We start from the raw sequence: 20,362 nt of genomic DNA on the forward strand, positions 1-20,362 counted from the left end.
TTAATCTAGGGAATGATAGAATTGGCATAATTTAACAACTCGATATTAATATACGAGTACATATTGGGTAACACCGCCGAAACAATTGTTACAACTATAAAATGTTTATTATTAAAATTCTTTAATATAAAATCTATACGTGTTTGTGTCGAGTAATAAGAAACATTTTTATATAGTAACACTGATTTTTAATTGTGTTGGGAGGTATTATTATGGAATTCCTTATGTTTTATAAGTTTTATGTGGAAACAACTAAGCATACTTTCATAGGAATGACATACTTTTATTTTACAACACAGGGGGCAAACGAGCATGCGGCTTACTTGATAGTAAATGACTACCGCCTTCCATGATCACCCACAACACCTAAGGCATTGCAAATGTGAAACTTTAGTTTATTGCGGTTGTATGGTGGTGAAAGTCAGCAGCAGGTATCAATCCGAATAATTCCTCAGAGCACTACCCATGATAAATTCGGTAGAAGATGCACAGAGATTCAACATCTCTACGCAGTTTCAGTGGGTCAAGTCGGACAGTAAGGCACTGATCATCAATGATTCGAACCGCCCGACTTTAAATGCGATCTAACAGAAGGAGCTGGTACTGTGGCGCTCCTGCCCATAGGTGAGAACAGTATTCCATATGTGGCCTAATTTGAGCTTTATACAATATCAAGCGGTAATCTGGCGTGAAATACTGTCTCACTCTATTGAGCACTCCTAATTTTTGGAAGTCATATTAACCTTTTCCTTCAGATGACCGCAAAATTGGACGTCGCAAGATATATCAACGTCAAAGACGCCTAGACTCGACTTATTATCAATGGAAGTGCCCTGAAAATGAATTGATACGACAAACGGCGTCTTTTTTGCGGTGAACGCGTAAACTTGTGTCTTCTTAGGGTTAAATTAGACAAGGTTGTATTCACTTCAGATCGAAACTTGATCGAGTGAAGTTTCAATTTCAGACACAAGTCTGTTCCGGCACTCATCGGTATGTGCCCGCGAGATCGGTATTAAAAACAGAGTCAGAGAAAGTGCACAGCCTTGCGGAACACCAGCATTCGCAAGTTTTTAATTCAGAACATGCTCCGTCCACAACGACCTTAATGTTCCTTGAAAAAACTGGCAACCCAAATGCACAATCTTGCAGGCAACTCAAACGAGAGTAATTTCGAAAGCAGCGCTTTATACCACACACGATCAAAGGCGTTCGTAATATCCAGAATAACAGTTAAGGCCTCTCCCTTATTTTTGATTGCCACTGTCCATCGGTGTACCAAGTAATCTAAAAGATCACCGGTCAAACGTCCCTGTCGAAAGCCGTACTAGCGATTTCAGATCAGCCGGTGCTCTTCTAGGTACCGAAGCAGTTGACGGTTAATGATGGATTCCATAACCTTCGAGAATAAGAAAGTGATAGCTATGGGTTAATTGGATAATTAATTGGATTTGAGCGATCTCTCTTTTTAGGGTTCGGATCTACTAGAGCAGTCTTCCAAAACTTTGGGACTATGCCTGATAAGTAACAGAACCGAAAAAAACGCGTAAGAACCGGAACCAACACTGGCGCACACAGTCTAAGCACAATTTGAGGAATACCATCGGGCCCACTCGACTTATGGATTTCAAGGGAGAGTTCTACGAGAAGTGTTCTACGCACTGAGCTATACGTGAATTAAATATTAGACATAGAGCTCTTACAACGTGGGATTGTCGGTGGTGCTTTCTCCCCGTCATGTAACGTCGAGTTTGACGCAAAAAAGGATCCAAGGAGATCGGCCTTTTCTTTAGCGTTCAGAGCCAACAAATTATCCTCCCTGTGCAATAGTGGAAAAGATGACTGACAGAAATTCCCTTGTGCAGTTTTGGCAAGAGACTAGAAAGCTCAAAATCCCGAAGGTAAATTAGCCAATCTCTTGTCAATTCTACTAATATGCTCTACATACTACATTTTGGAAATGTTGAGCTGCTTCTCCGACGTCCTTGGCGTAAAATAACTGGTATATATTAATAATGCAATCCACATTACTAACAATCAGTCCTATTGCTATCAATATACCCTGTCAGTCGACCTCCACGCGGTCCCCCTGGACACCTCATGCTAAATTCCAGGTGTATTGATCACAATGGGCTAACAGGCCTGCTTATTCATGTTCACCTGTCATTCTTATTGGTGCTCCGCCAGTGTATATCGATAGCACAGGCGGGGTTACCATTTCATTATGACCCATTAAAAAATAAGGCCCTAATATTAGGAAGATACCTATCTATGCTTACAACCGTCAGTTAAAATCACAGATTGTTAAAATCATTTACTAAAACTGAACTTGTGTATGTAGCGGGCATTATAAATAAATTCCTAGTTCCTTTCATCTAAGTCCGTGAGAAGCAAAAAAAAAATTGGAATTATTCATTCCGTTTTCTGAATTAGGACGTCTAGTTTTCGCTTTTTTTGTATGTTTTAATTAAATTGAGTTTTCTTTTCTTTAATTATACAAGAATGCCGTGATAAAACAATCTAACATTAAACTTGATTATAGGAACGTAGATTCAGTAGCTTCAATTTTTAGATATAACCTTAAAATTAGTCATCGTTCAAATAAGAGTATACCCTTCTTATTTGTATTTTCTATTTTCAAGTATTTTATTATGCGATGAATTAAATTTTGTTACTTTCAAATATATATGTGTTCATTAAACAATGACAACGTCTTCGTCGAAGATCTACTAATCTGGTAATTAGTAATTTATTTAACTTATAAATTGCACACGCCCACAATTCAAAAAAGTTGCATCCTAATAATTTTACATAAAACTTATTGTACTTCATAAGTAAATCAAAATATTATTTTATAACAGTGATTTTATGTGAAAATCACTTATCTATCCTTATTACCTATGTCTAAATAATAAAGTTTTAGGTAATAATATTTTGTTGTATTAAAAATTGTATTAAATTTTAACTACAGAAAATGTAGACAAAATGGGGACAATTCATTATTACAAACTATCATCTTACCTAGAACAAGCCTATACCTTAGGTAACAACCTCATACAGTACCAGCATTAAATACATACTTGGATAAAGTAAGAGCTAATGATATAAAAAAGGGTCTCTTATTACTCTTCAGACATTTGATTATAATGTCTTACAGGGGAAAGGGATTGTTAGTAATGAGGTCTAATAGTCCCATTGATAGTAATTATACCATGTCAGGATGACCTGTATGCAGTTTCCTCTAGAAACCATTGTGATTAATTCTTATAAAATTTCTCATGGTGGATTAACTGGCCTATTTTTATCCTCACTTGTCATCCCTCACTGTTGCCTCACTTGTGTACACCATAAGCACAAGTGGGGTTACCATTCTATTATTATCCATTAAAAAATCTATTACACATCAGATGTGGGCAAAACTATATAAACTTTAAAGAAATAATATCTTACTGAAATTGTGGACAAAACCTTGTATTATTTAGCCAGTCATCATTACAAAATACCTAGGTAAATATTTGTTAGTTCATGATAGGCATTTTGAATTTTCTAGATTGTACTTTACTAGAAAAGCAAGAATATTATTGGGTTTATATAACAAATATATTTATTCCTGCTCTCTTACTAAAACAGTGTCCATTAATATATGAAAAACTAGCGACCTGCCCCAGCTTTACACAAATAGGATATACAAAAGATATAATTTAATTTTTATAATCTCTAATTTTTATAAAATATGATCCACATTACTCGCTGATAAAGGTCTAAAAAATGTATAAATTAAGTATTTTTTAAGTTTATCCATTATAAACAAAAGTTCAGTTTTTATGTGATATTGGTTCACATAGAGGCTACTGTTCTTTTATAAAATATTTTGTTTATTATGTTGATGACTGTAAATAGACAAAGCCTCTGACTTCCACTTGGGATGACAGTTGTGTGTATAATTTAATGATGTAATATTCTTTATTATTGATATTTATCCTATTTATGTTATAAATACAAAAGTTTGTTACTTTTTCATCCAATAACTATTGAACAGACTTGAAAGCAATTTGATACGCAGGTTTTTTTTTTATATTAGTCTGTCTGAGAATCAAACCTAGTACCATATTTATGCAAGACACCATATCTATTACTGCACATTGGTTGTCATTTGATTTAACAAATATGTGTTTTTATGATTGTTCAGAAAGAGAATATCGTTGTACCAGTTCTTGATAATGTTGTTTCTTATTAACAATAGTGTTTATTTAAATATAATAAACATAAAAAAATGACTAAATATTCTCATAAGCATATGGATTGAATTCGGATGAAAGAGTACAAAAAATCTTAAAAACAAAAAGTGTAATAAATTACAGTTTTACAACCATGTCTTAAGGATTAAAGTATTCAGCTTTGTGTAAGAGATTGCATTGTCAATCTTCTATGCAAATAATAATAGACATACTTGATTGTTATAGAATATAAATAAAAAAATATATTGGCACAGAAAAAGAGGGATTAAGACAAATATGTGGGTCAATCGTTAGTGTTGCCATTCAAATATTTAGGTAGCTTTACTTCATGGAAAATTACTTAAAACTATTATAAATCATGATTACACTAGTAAGGATTTTTTGTCTGTCATAGTATTATAAATACAAAAGTGAGTTATTTATTTATTATCATTTTACCTTAACAGCTCAACCAATCGTTATGAAATTTGGTATATACCGAATATATGTATATACATAGTACTTTTTTTTTAATCTTTTTTATTTAGAGGCTTTTATCCTATAAGGATATGTCAGCCTCATCATACCCTAATTTTATAAAATACGTCCCATACTTAAAACATTGATACATAAATAAATAATACATAATACCTTAGTAGTCTATTTGCATAAAGGGAATTATTGATACAAAAATATAGTAATTAAAGATTTTGCCATTCCGGAATGTGGTTCTGCGAGTATATTTGAAAATACATAGTACTTGAGATGGGGAAGGATGTAGACTACTTTTATCTGAGTCACTTGGACAAATTCGCAAGTAAAAACTAGTCTCTAAATAATATAATACAATATCGCTACGCATTTGTTTCTCGGTTTAGGTACTTCTAAACTATGCTATGGATTTTAATATAGGTTTCACTGTCATTTAGATATTTTTTTAAAAATTGTTTGTATGTATATTGTACATCCGTGTAAAGCCAGAACGGGGTCGCCATTAATGCTCGATACCTGTATTTGTGTATTGTATTGACACTTTGAGACTATAACTGTACTTAAAACCTTGGTTCTATGCAATCAATGTTATTTCCGTATACGTACGTACTTACATCTTGAACATTATATTTAAAAATCTTTTTTTTATATTTCAGATTTTATTTGCAAGTACATAGCTGACGAATGAGCAAGAAACCCAACTGTATTTCAAACCAGGTACCTATCTTCATTCATATTTAATTATATTATACAGGGTGAAATCGAAATCCCATCTTTCTTTATTAAAAATGTTCAATTTAAAAGGAAGGGATTCTAACGATTTCGGCCTGTATATTTTGTTGATGTAATTGTTTTGTATTAATTACGTATATATAACTTTACAAAGATGTACAAATATATATATATATATATATATATATATATATATATATATATATATATATATATATATATATATATATAATATAGGTATATAACTTCTGTACAATGTTGTGAGATTCCTGCGATTGCGTTAATACACTTTTTAATAAATATGAATATATTATCAGTACCCCACGGCTTTACTCGCGTGAATCAATATACGAAGTATCGTACCTATTCGTTAATTATAAATACAACCTCCTCATATACAAGTATACTGCATATACATATATATCGTACTAAATTTTATTTAAAGCCGTTTAAGCGTGATTGAATAACAAATATTTATTGAATTATAAAGTAAATAGTTAAAGACGTAAATAATTGGCTAGAACGTGATAATTTTAATATAAATTTGTCAAAAACAAAATATACTCAGTTTGTTAATTTTAAAACGAACTACCGAAACTTTAAGTATAAAATATCGAAATCAAATTTTTAGATATAAGTTTTAAATATAAAGCATTAAAAATTTTAGGAGTAATATAAGAATAGAAATTAGAAGAAACATATTAACAATCTGTGTATAAAAAATTATAAGTTTGAATTGCGCTTCGATGATTAAAACGATAATGTAAATGTGAACACTGTTCTCACAGCTTATACGTAGGTACAATGCTTATATATGGTATTTTTGAGAGGTTGGGGGAGGGCGGACGCCAAGTTCATTAATAAACACTTATTGCACAAAAATGCATACGAGGAATTGATAAATATACAACCTACGGAATCTTGTTGGCAGTATTTCAACCAGAACAAAATTCTTACAGTGGCATCTATATGCATTATCTAAATTGCACTTCTCATTCAAAAATTTTTACAAAGGCTTGTGAAACACTCTAAATTTGGGAGTAGGGATCCCACTAAATTATTTGTAACGGAGTGTAAAACTTCTCTATATCAAAAGAATTACTATGTCTATACAAAAAAAAATCCCAAAATTACGAAATAGCTTATAGATAATTATTTCTATTCAATTAATGAACTTATAAAATTAAAAGTAAAATAAAAATTAATATTTAATAACATTATTGACACTAAATATACCTACAAGTACCTTTTTATATATACCTATAATATCAAATGAAGTCTAATGGCGTATTTTAATTGTCATGAAATTTTATTTGAATTTTTTATTATGAATTGTTAATGTTACTAATTGTTTAATACTTGATTCTATCAATATTAATAGCTGCTGTTTTTTTTTATTTTTTTATTTTGCATGCGTAATTATAGCAAAAATGATGTGAACTTTCTATTGTTAAGATCTATATATTTACCATATTTCCTTTAAATAAATATTCATATATTCAATATTTAAACATACAAATGTTATTACAATTTTTCACATTTACGAATATAATATTAATAGGAGTAAGATTAATAAAATGGCCGTGTGGTCCCAGCATAGAATAGGCCACCCCATCCTTTCCTGTGAGTGTCGTAAGAGGCGACTAAGAGAGAGCGAGGGAAGGGCAGTAGCGTCCTTCTTAAACATTGGAGCAAAACAGAGACTTCGATTGTAACAAAATCAATACAAGAATAATGCAGTACACCTTAACAATTGCAAATATGATTTTAAAATTAGAGTAGATATCTCATAACATTCTCAAAAAGAAAGTATTCTTTGGACTGATGAATGGAGAATTTTTTGTTAATAATCTTAAAAAAATTGAATAGACATTTAAGGTACATATCTAATAAAAAATCGCAACGATTCCTCCTATTAAGTTATTAAAAAATTTAGTTTTTTTTTTTTTTATTTTGATTTTGATTTGTGCTTTATCACAAATGAGCCTGTAAGAATGTCGGGGCTACTACAAAAATAATTATTATTTCTTGTAATTTATGATTAATTAAGCCTTATTCGATTATTATATTATGAATCGCATAGACTGCTACTGTCTTCATATTATTGCAGTTCCGTATTCTACCGGATTTTAAATGAACATACTTTAGATGTTAATTAATAAATTAATTATTTTGACGTCTTAAGATCTTTCTGTTGCGGTCTATTATAATTTTCAACAACTGTCATCGAGTGACGTCCGTATGACGCAGACAAGAACCCTAATGCGGCCGAAGGCGCCTCGCAAACCGTCAGTCACTATCGCAGCGCCGGCGCTGCCGCTGTATTGGCGGTTATACTCGTATTCCATCACGCAACCATTCAGACCAGCGCAAAAGGCGCGTCGGTATTTATTTTACATTCAATAGGTGTCTAAAACAGGTGCGCTCCTTCTTAAAGGGTGTCATCCTTTTGCCGTTCGACACACGTCCGTATAGTGAATACGGATAGCAATTCTTCCTTATGTAAGTATAAACATTTTTATTTTTCTTTATAGTCATTTTTATTTTTCTTACATTGATTGTCTTAAACTGTGGCCTTTAATTGGTAATATTTTGTTACTTAATTTCGCTAGAAATGCTTTGAAGAAATTACTTTTAAGGAAAAAAAATATTAAAGCCTTTTTCAAAATATCCACAGGAGATAACAAGTTTTGCGAGATAAAGAGAAGCATTTACTACATAGCTAGTTCAATGTAAAATTTTAAAATGTATGCCTTGATACCTTTGGAATAAGACTACTAATATATTAAATATTCTTTAAATGTTTTAGTTGTTTTAAAAATTCTGTTGCTCAAAAAATTGCAAATTTCGTTGAATAAAAATTAGAATTAACAAATATTACTAGACATATTACATAGCGCCATCTAGTCTCAAACAAATCAAAGCTTTGTACTATGGGGTCTAGACAACTAAAATACATACTTTTTAATTGATTTAATTATTTTTATGTTAAATTAAAACTTATTTTTTTTTAAATATAATTATATTGACAAGTCTGGATAAAATAATGACTAATATTATTACAGATTATTAGCTGTATCCCGCGACTTCGCCCGCGTTTATCAATACAGCCTATGTGCTAAGTTACGATATAACCTATCCGTATACCAAATTTTATTTTAATCCGTTCAGTAGGTTTTGCAATAATCACTGACAAACATCCATTCATGCATCCAATCGTTAGAAACTTTCGTATTTATTATATTAGTAGGATTAACCTTTAAATGAGATTTCTCAATACAAATTATTTACCAACAAAACTATTTTGTTTATATGTGCGTAAACAGAGATGCCATATTTATAATTATATAGATATTTGTTCATAAGTAGGAGAGATTAATGTTGTAAAGTTTAATTAAAAATAATAAAAGTAACAAAATAATCTTACATCTATAATATTGAAAAAACAGTGTAAATTCATAGAGTATGATCCAAACCTTATATCAAAATATTATTTTTTCCACGTGACTGATGTATGTTTACTGACCGGGAAAAGTAACCGATATCCTTCTCAATCCCATATAATACATGTATACCAAATTCCAGTAGTTGGTTAAACCGTTAGCCGCTATAAGATAACAAGCAAACAAACTCTTTACCACATTTATATTATTATTATATAGCGAGGATGTATCTAAGTATATTGAAAAAAAAAATAGTTCCAAATTCAAAATTTAAAAAATCCCCTAAACTGAGGACTTTTCAATCGAATTAGTTGCAATACTGAAAAATGGCGATATCAGCCAATTGTACTTTTTGAGTAACTAAATTGAAGCCCGTTTTTTGACATTGGATCTTATATCTATACAGTTTAGTAGTTTCTTACTGGAACATATAAACTACTACTCTAAGTACTTAAATAGAGGTTTTCGTTAGAAAAACTACATACATGCTATTATTATACTCTATTACCTATTTTTAAAAGGAATGATATAAGAATTTACAAAAACAGAGTAGAAGATACATCTTTACGTCAAAAACGGGGTAAAAGATACATCTTTACGGCAAAAACAACAACGACAACGTAATAGTGGTAATTTATGCATTTACATTTTGTTTCTTTAGCTTCTGAAATCCTATGAAAAGAATTATGAGCTAGTCTACCTATAATAATTTCACGCCACAACGAAAATGCATAGAAATAAAAAAATAATAATCGAAATTCAAATTCTATTAATGGATAAAAAATAGTAGATAAGAGCGAGTGTATATTATGTATATTATTATCTCTTGGCAAACAATTTAGTAAGAGAATTCCGAATGCAATCTCTCTCAATTTAAATTTAGTTTATTTTTTATGGCACGCGATATCTTCAATTCTTCAAAATTGACGTTATTAATTTAAAACGATTTTCATCTTTTTTTGCAATCGATAAATTTTACTCCTTTGTAGGTTCCATATTAATTTTAATTGAAATTGGTTAACAACTTCAATAAAAGAGAAGGTTTTCGGTGGTATTTTTCTTATGTTTGTTACCTCATAATTCCGTCAATTGTAAACCAATTTGGACTGCTAACTAAACTTCTAAACCGATTTTCATAGTCTATGGAACGAATCTATAGGCATATCCTTTCAGATAAAAAAATTACAAATCAGTTTACAACTGACGGAAATATACATAAAATAATACAATCGAATTGAGAACCTCCTTCTTTTTTAAATCGGTTGAAAACACAAAAGATTAAAAAAAAAGGTAAAAATCAAGTGTCGAATAGCATTTGAAGCAAATTTGCTATAAATAAGGTTCATGATAAATACTTAAAAAATCGTTTTTACTAAATATTAACACATTCAAAACTACTAAATCTATAAACTATAAAATTTCAGCTCTCAAAGCTAAAATTTGGAGCATAGTTTATTTTATAACGTCTGTAAAAAAAAATGATTTTTGATAATTTCAGTTTAAAAGAGAAACACGATACCGTGCATATAAAGCCAAGGGCAATAGCTAGTATTAGATAATTTTATAATCTAATATCTTAGTTAATTTGTAGTTGTTATCATTATTGGTGTCAATATTTTTAAATTATCATGATATTATTTATATTCGGTAATAAATTACTTTAATCTCTAGATTTATATTCGCCTGGTAAATTTCAAACTGTAATAGAACATACATCGATAATTATCTCTATCAACTTGTTGAAATAAATATATCAGTTAAGGAAAACAAAACCTTATTTGCAGAAATCTATTTAAGTACAGAATCTTCGTTTTTAAAACTATCTATGTGTGAGTCCAACTCGCTCATATCGATTTTGATTATTTATGAGCTGTGCTCGCCACAACAAGATTTATTTTTGTATTTTCCTGTCATGAGTATGTTTTCCGCAATTTTGGACAAAAATTGTGGAGTTCGCGAAATTGTTAGAGGAATATAAAATGAACTTGGGATTTGTTAATTTTTGTGTTTGTAAACCTAATAAGGAATGAAAAATAGCAAATTGAGGTGAAAAAATTGGCTCTTTTAAGATAAATAAATAAAATTGTTATTATTATTATAACATACTAAAACGTAGTGAAAACCGAAATGAGTTTATGGTTGGGTAACAGTTAAAAAAATCGTATTAATTTGGAAAAAAAATATTTGGCATCTTCCACCGCTGATTCCCGTGTGAATTATACATTTTACCTTAATATAAAGGATCTTAATCTTTTGATATATAATAGCTAATATGATGATGATTATATAGGATCTTGTATAGGTATTAAACTATACCAAATTTTATTGTTAAAAGTTTCCTAAGCCACATTATATTTTAATGTAATTACTACCGGTAAGTAACTACTAACCGGTTATTACTAGTTAACTACTAACTAGTTATTACATTAAAATATACCAAATTTCGTCAAAATAGTATTTACATTGTATGCAGCAAAACTATTGCTTGTGCGCCCTCTGATGTCAAGAATTTCTAGATAACGAAGGTGGCCTACTAGGTACATACGACCTCCAACGTTATTAACCAGATGTCATCATACATAGTAGAAAACATACAAAAACTATTTTTTTCTGTAAAGTACGAACAATTTAAAACTGCGCATATTTATGAAAGCTGCACTTGTAATTGTTTTTGTACTTACATATTATTGTACAAGTTCCTTTTGTAGTAACAATTGACGTCACTGCATGTATATACTTATGTTCCGTTTTTTTCCGCGCTATACTGTATTTTTTCCATTCTGAAACACTGGGAGCACTTGTTGAACTTGAGTCTAACCAGTTTTTCTTTTTTAACCGTAGATGAATACATTTTTTTTTTCGACTTTGTTTTGGGTCTACACATAAGAAGTAAATTTTTACAAGTAATGTTACTTTATTATGATTGAACTAATGTACGCATGATGTCAAAGGTTACTTTGACCTGACTTTTCCAGTTGTAACCTGGACGCTAAACTTTATATAAAAATTCCTACCTTTAATTTCATTCTCACATTTTTATCCACTACTCATTAATGTAAGATTCTATAATTCCTATTAATAGTAAGTTTATATATTTAGATACTTATTTCAAGAGATGTACGGATTTAAATAAAATTGTGGTACACGGATAGACCATATCTTACATTAAAAGTTTTTATCCCATCAGTATTGTGGATAATATTATTACCTATTGTATATAAAATACAAGATAAATCTAGAAACATTTCTTAAGACGTGATTATGTACGTAAATATTTATAGTTGTAATTTTATTTACATCGTTCCATAATGATTTAATGGCTTAATTACTTTTTGTTTTCAAATATTTATATAAATTCTTATCGATAATGCATCGACCTATCAGACATTCGATTAGCACAAAGCCTATTTTCTTTTATTAATTAACGATTTAATTATATAAATTATTCAGTATTGTTTGTGGTTTACAATTCATTAATTAAACTATTATTTAAAATTATTATACAGGGTTCTTCATTTAAATGTGTACCATTTATTATTAAATGCAGTTTTCACAGTTATTTTGCTGAAAGTCTAATTTAAAACCTGGTGTATGGTTTATCTTGATACGTCACCTAAAAGTGGTTACCTACTTCCAAAAGCCACACCTTCAATGTTGCGAGCAAAAGTCAGTTTATTAATAAAGCTTAACAGGAATACTTCTTCTTGTAAAAATAAGTAAACTTGAGAAAACCCTTTTGATTAAGTAATGAATCATCAAAATAGCGTTTATAATCATCCATGATATATTTAACATAAAATAAAAACCTCCTCATTTTTTAAGTATATTTAAAATAAGATAAAATACAAATACTAACAATAAATGAGATAAAGAAAATGTTGATGATAAATTTCTAATCTAATCGATAAACTAGGTCGATACGAATCCATTGTCCATTTGTTTATCTTCAGTGTTATATAACCGAGCGAGCAGCAAGGTTTCGCGAGGTAACCAAATTGATCATAGTCGCATATTAATATCTTGCGAAATGAACACTACGCCCACGCTGTGTACATCTTTGTATGTTTAGCAGTGGTTACTTACTACTCGTAATAATAAACTAATTACGCAAAGCAGCAGTATTAAAGAAATTAAAAACGAACTTAAGAAATCTGTAACACTTATCAGTAGTTCTTGAGATATAGCACTGTGATGTACAGATCAAGTCATACTATAAAATTTCCTCTGTAGTATTGTACCAAGGAACCCTTGAATTTGACCTACAGAAGTGCCATTTCGGAAAAAGATATTTTAGGAATGAAAGAAGCCTAGAACCAGCCAATGTGCACTATAATTGTATAAAGAAAAAGCTTTACTATTTTGCTTAATTTTCTGATATGAAATAATCATAATTCCTCATTTGCAATACAAAGTCAGACATCGTAAAAAAATATTATTTTGACAAGTTGTTGATCGAGCCACTGAGTAATGACGTGAAGATCACTAAATAACACAAATACATGGAATTTTCTGATTTGATTTTTGATTAGGTTTTAATATTCGTGGTTTCTACAATTATTACGAGTAAAATCAAATGTTATTTTTTTATTTTAGTTCACCGTATGTGTGTGTATATGTATGTGTATATACGGTGATAAAAATGATTTGATTGTATGAATTTAGTTGTAAATTTACGTGTGTCATAGATGATTCATAAATGCAAGAATACCAGATCTACTGTTAGGTTTTTACTTTAATGCCGATCCTAAATGTCTGATATATGACGTTCGTAATAAAAAAAAGAAAACATTTTATTATTCGAGTTTCATAATTTTCCCCTTTTTTTTATTTATTAAGATACTGAACAATTATTGGACCCACAATTCAATATACTGTGACTAATTATTTAATAGATGCGAGCGACAAGTAATCTTATCGTAGAATATTTACCATATTTTATAATTGCTGCCGTTTTACAAAAATATGTTTAATTAAAAGTGTACCTAAAATTAAAATTTATTACTATAATAGACATTGTTTGTTTTTAAACCGCTGTAAGCTGATGTACTTAGTCTGAATCAAAATATACCTTATACAAATATACAGGTAGTAAAGAAAATATTAACACAAAAGAAATATGTACTGGGTGTTACCGTATGTACATGTTTTCGAAATGTAAAATTCATGTAACAAAAATCCTTACACTTGGTTTTTTTACTAGTAATATTTATCATGTTCTCGTACTTACATAATTGTACATGTCAAGTGAAAATGTTATTGCTTATTTTTCATTTCGTGATAATAGAAACCTTGACCTGGAAATCTTGTAAAAAATCTAAAACAATGACGTTTCTGAATGAATATTTAACAATCATATCGTAAGGAATAAATATATCTTACCGTACCAAAATCTGTGTTACTATTTGCAATCTACATAAAAAAAGAAGAAATTCTTAATTTTACTGTTCTCATATTTCTTTTTTTTTTTTTTTTTTTTATTACATTTAATTTTAATTTAATATATGTTTACACCGATAAACAACAAGATATCTACTTTAGATACCTACTATAATAAAATATTATTGGACTTTGAAACGTGGTATTTTTCATTTTAAAATAAGAATAGTACTCGTATTTATTTTCTGACGTGTAGTGTAAGTGCCTTTTTGTCCCCATTCAAATGCACCACCAAAAACACGTCAACTTTTTTTATCCATGTGTACGTAAATCAGGTTACCAGTATTACAGTTAATACTAATTATGTGGTCGAAATTTATAAGGTTAATTTGAACTTGAAATTACTTGCAACACTGAAAAAAACGCCTTTTGTTTTGATTCAAAAAAATTATTGTCAGTAAAACGTCAAATTAGCTACTAAATTTTAACACATTGTAGATACTCGATGCTCTATAATCTAAGTGTGGAACATTTGTCAACATGATTATTACGAAAATATCCTCTACATAGTAAGTAATATAAGACTCTTAATAAATAAATATGTACTCGTATTTAATTTATATAGAAAAGCGACATTGTGAATATGCTGTTTATTACATAAAACGCAACTGTGTGTATATACTTTTAAAGTTAATTTTCATTTATTTATCCAAGGAAATCGCATATCAGACTTAATGTCACATTTTTTTCGCTAAACAAAGAGAATGAAACTCGATACATTGAAATTAATTCTAGTAATATTATTAATTGTAAAAAATTTTCACACACTAATCTTGGATAAGATATTTGATCTGAATTTACATGAGCTAAATAACACTAATTACTCGTAATTATATTATTGGAGTTAACATTCTATAATAGATATGTGCTAATAATTTAATATTGGCCTGTTTAGAAACTACTTTGTATGAGAGGGAGATTTGAGTACGTAAGAAAGATAATGAAAGTAGAATCCAACTGAATACTACGGACATTGTCTGCTTCATAAGATACATACCGTGTGTTCCTATTAGAATTAATGCAAGAACGGGATGGTTTGAAAGAAAGTGCCGGTATAAAAATGAGAAAGAGCATGCTTGAATGGTTCGGACATTGTATATGTACGATTGATAAAACACATTTTGCTTACACTATATATAACATGTCTTTATAATGAAACACCGCATTTATAATTTACTATTAGTCCTAAAGGTTGACTGGGAGAAGGTTACTAGCATTAATTTCACCTTTTGTACTTTGTCATATTTTCATTTGGTCAATTAAGTTTGTGTTGAATAACAACTAATAAAAAAACTCAAACCAATTACGAACCTCCCTTTTTTGTGGCCACTTAAAAATATACAAATAACTAGATTCGAAATTAGAATTTGCATAGGATTTCCGTTGATGGGTATTAAAAATATATTTCCTGAAATCCCTACAGAGTCTGATGATAAGGATTTACATGAATGAAGCGAAGGGAAACAGGCGGGTTATTAAATGTTCCTTTGAAATTATTTAAATTTACAAATTTTAACTACACACTTTATTATTATATTTCGTTAGGTAGAAGACATCCCTTTGAGAAATGGGCTTATGGTTTAATTCCCAGGTTCAAGGTATGCCAACTTATCAATGCCAAAAATTTTTAGCTGATATGCATGAATCATTTTTTTACAGCGGTTACATGTATTCTTATTTTACTAAAATTTATTTACTATCGTGCGATATGTATCGCTTGTTATATGTATAACAATAAAAGTATATATAAATATATTTTCGAACGTTAAATCTTATTAAATCGTTTCCTCACCGAACACAATAATCCGTTGAATGCTTTCCATATAGTCTGATATTTCGAAAATTGGATTTCTGAAACCCTTATCGCTAAGGTTAAAATTTGTGAACTATAGCTACCAAACCTTCTATATTTTTTATTTTATTTCGTGTAATGCTTCATCTTAAATAATTTGAACAATCAAGAATTACTTGATCAGGAATGATCAGGTTTTTTCATTGACAGCACCTTCACCACAATTCATACAATATTCCATTATTGCTTGTATTTTATTAAGAACTCTTAAGATTCAACTTCGAAAATAGCTCCAATTTAATTATATTACAGTCTTTCTGATAACTATTTATATTACTTTATCTTGTATATACAAAGCTTGTACCACCACCACAACTATTCTTAAAGAACCACCTAGAATCTACCTACCTAACCTGACCTTAGCTGATTTTGAAATCTTATTTACAAACAGTAATGTGCCTTACCACAATGATACAAACACGACATCAGCTTTATAAACAGTTGTTACTTTCCTTAAGAATATTAATTTGATTCATTTTTTTTAAACATAGTAACAGTCGATTGCTACATGTAATATATTAAGAAACGACTTTCCAACGTAATGTAGAACGTTCTCGGCATGGGACCTCAAGTAGGGGGGTGTGCTGCGCACGCGTCTGTGGCAGTGGGTCAGTGGTTCCGCAGGGCGCGAGCGCGGGCGGCGTCGCGTCTCTGGCGCAACACCCTTACGTAAAACCCGCGGACTATGGACCGAGACTTGGTCGTAGCAGTGAAAGTTACGGCTGCTTCACAGAACGCTTCGAGACGATAGCACCGCCGGCAGTTCCTTCGTCCTAGTCTGCAAGCCGTCCCTCTGTGGTCACTTTGTCAAGTACTGTATAACTGTTCCTAAGAAAACGTTATACACAAATGTTTACCAGCACTGCTTATTAATATTTTAAATAAGTAACAAACAATAAATTGATAGAGTTGAAAGTTTTTGGGTTCTATTAGTTTAATATCTTGCAGTTTTTTTTTTTTTTAGTTAAAACTTTTCATTAATAGATATATTACTGTGATAGACCTAGTTACGTGAAATATAAAATAACACTTTTAACATGGATATTAGGTTCAAGTGTAGGAATGAGTGTAAGTGAATATTGCCGTGAAGAGCGGGTCAAGGCCGTTCACAATAAGTTGTTGTGTAATAGTGGGTCACTTACAGCACGCGCGTTGTCATCCCGTTCATATCTGACGTTACCGCCTTGTGCTGATTGAGCTCGGCACGCTGGGTGAGTCTATTTAATTTGTTTACTCCATATGTCACTAAATGATCGTTTGACACACAATCATTATTTATTTTTATTTTTACTTAATAAAATTCAAGTAATGTTATGTTTTACTGAATTACGTGTAAATGTTATTTTGCGAAAGTTCATATCACTTGAAATTCATTAGTTATCCTCAAATTATTGCAATCACACACATACAAATAGTAGCAGATTTAAACGTAATAATTGTATCAACTATCAAGTTATTTTATAATTACCTTATAATTAGTATGCTATAATGAATTTAAAACCCAGTCAAAGCGTATATCAATTGCGCCAACTATTTGTGTCATCAACGTCTAGTGTTTCCTTTACTCCATGCTGCAATGCGATACTAATTCTAGGAACGTGACAATACTTTGAAAGTATATACCGACGTGTGTTTTAGAAACAAACGTGTCCGTCCACGTCGCTTCCTATAACGTATGAGATTGACGATTTCACTTGTTAACAAACCACCAAGGTACGTGTGCTAAATAAGTGTGTTCCCAGTTATTTCAGGATATCTAAGCAATAAGTTTATTAATAAAAAAGTTACATGTATATACATAAAACATAAAAAGCATAATTGAATATTAATGCATACGTTTTGTATTTAAATCGAGATCATGTTGGTTCGAACTTATTGTTGAATAATAATTGTTTTCTAATGAGAACAAATTGGCTGACTCGAGCCGCGACCTAAACCCCACGACATTGAATTGTTAAGTAACGCTTTAATATGCACGAAAATATTACTTAATAGTGTGGCACTGTAATATAAGTGAGTGAATCAGGTCTCATGCGGTATTCCGGTGAACAGGTTAGTGGTATCGCCCCCCTTTCTCTCGCCACTGATGCGATCTACCGTATGTGTGATGTGACGTAACCGACGGAAACTTCTCTTAATCAGTTATTCTATATGCGAAATCTGCAAACGGCTAGTTTTTAAGGGCGGTGCCGCAATGTTTTAACTTGTTATGCTTCCGCCATTATGTCCATCTTCAAGGATATATATCTATATATAGTGAAGCAATAAACACTAGATACCATAACTTGCGAAATCACCACAATTGCCTGTAATTCTATTTCCCTATTCCGTGACGGAAAATAATATAATATTTTTTGTTTGTACTTCGTGTACAACTAGAATTTATAAGAAACAAAATTCGAATAATGTTAAGCGTTCTTAGTTTATCAGAAAAACAGCAATTGAGTCGTTATCCATTTTTTTTTTTTTTTTTTTAATATAAAAATCGTTCATCCCATTGGTTCAGTCGTAACATAACTGAATATGTTTTAATAAATGTATTGGTGTAGAGTCCAGTCCAAGTTCATTATGTTTATAAAAAACAAATCCGAAGTATATTCGAATTAGGAACATATTTTTTTACATTTTTGCATTGCTTTCTGGCGATAAATTAATTTCGAATTCAGAGTTCCAATCTTTGAAATAGAAGACAAAAATCATACACAATGAAACATTATTGTAATTTTGATTGACGTTTTTTATACAAATAACGTGTGATAATCATTTAATAAATGTCAAACAAGTTATATTTCTTGACTATAAAATTTTTATTTAGTAATTTCTTTTTGCAACTTAGAATCACAAACAAGCTGATGGTCCGCCTGATGGAAGGTGGTAACCGTCGCCTATAGACATAAACAGTACCATGAATATAACAGAGTATACTGTTTCGCTCATGATCATGCAATTGCCATTACTGAAGGCTAAGGTGGTATGCCTCTGTACCCTGTAAATTAAATACCATATTCCACACTTCAAACCGAAACACAGTCATTCGTACACGACTGCTTCACAGTACAACACGAATGGGACATAGTTATACAAACAAATGACTTTTAGACAGTCTCCTTTTAGTAATTAATTTTTCGTTTAGTAATATTCGAACATTTATTAATGGTATATTTGATTATAAATATTTATTATATATACATATACATATTTATATACTTAATATATTAATTAATACATTTAACTTATACTTATTTGTATTCTTTTTTTATTTATTTATAAATTAGATATACACAAAAATAACATTAATTTATTAACATACATTATAACACAGCTTCAATAGGTATAAATGTTAGCCGTTTGTTGTTTTGATAAAAATACATACAAATTTACTTTTACTAAATATGCCGATTAGGTGCATAACTAACAGAACTAAAAATTACCAGATTGATTCAAAACTAAGTAACCTTCGGGCCTTTCACACGTATAACACAAACCATAGAATTGTCAGTAGAATGACCTCTGACACGCGTCATTATCCTACTTAATTATAATGATGATTAAAGAGGTGTCCGATATGTCTATGAGAGGTCATACACGAGCGAAAAAATAATTAATTATAATTTTGCTGGCCAAGTTCGAGTTGAATATGCATTAGTACCGCGATTCATTGCACTGTTGACACTGCATAGTCCAGTACTAATCAATTTTCAACACCTTCCTGTCACTATATCCAAATCCAAATTAATAATACAAATTTCCTTGAATATCTACGAGTATATTATTTAAGTAGATTTCATTTTAAGAAAACTAATACCTATTTATAGATTATAAAGTACGGAACCCTGGTTATCGTGTGGGTTTAACTCGCATTTGACCGATTTTTATATTTTTAGGGCCCGCTATTCATTGTGTCCTTAAAAAAAGTTGGGAAAGTTTAATATTATACGGACAATGATCTATTGTTTTTACTTATAAGTTACATTTATTAGTTCAGTTTTTCTTGTAACCTAGAAATTTATTAGTGCGTGTTTTACGTGGCGCTCAAACGCAGGAATTATATAATAATATGTGTAATGCGAGGGCGATACGTATTGCAAATAATTGTGTACATAGATCCCGACTCAAATGCAGGGTGTAATAAAAAGACTATAAACAATACATAAAAAGAAGCCGAAGCCCAAATTATATACATGAAAATG

The 20,362-nt window shown here is 30.3% G+C and overlaps 1 protein-coding gene across 2 annotated transcripts in view; it reads left to right on the plus strand.

Moving 5' to 3' along the window:
• The first annotated feature begins 2,407 nt into the window (after window positions 1-2,407).
• The window catches only part of LOC113511953 (elongation of very long chain fatty acids protein AAEL008004-like), a 34,044-nt gene continuing 16,089 nt past the window's right edge, over window positions 2,408-20,362 (plus strand). The window contains exons 1-2 of one of the 2 annotated variants that reach the window (XM_026895685.3): window positions 2,408-2,737; window positions 5,366-5,426. The gene's annotated coding sequence lies outside the window, so the exon portion shown is untranslated. Of the gene's footprint in view, window positions 2,738-5,365; window positions 5,427-7,718; window positions 7,944-20,362 lie in introns of those variants that run through there. The other variant, XM_026895684.3, reaches the window with a different exon arrangement.

The sequence above is a fragment of the Galleria mellonella genome, unplaced genomic scaffold (genome assembly GCF_026898425.1).
Source record: "Galleria mellonella isolate WM207_F2 unplaced genomic scaffold, CSIRO_AGI_GalMel_v1 utg213, whole genome shotgun sequence".
Lineage (NCBI taxonomy): Eukaryota > Metazoa > Arthropoda > Insecta > Lepidoptera > Pyralidae > Galleria > Galleria mellonella.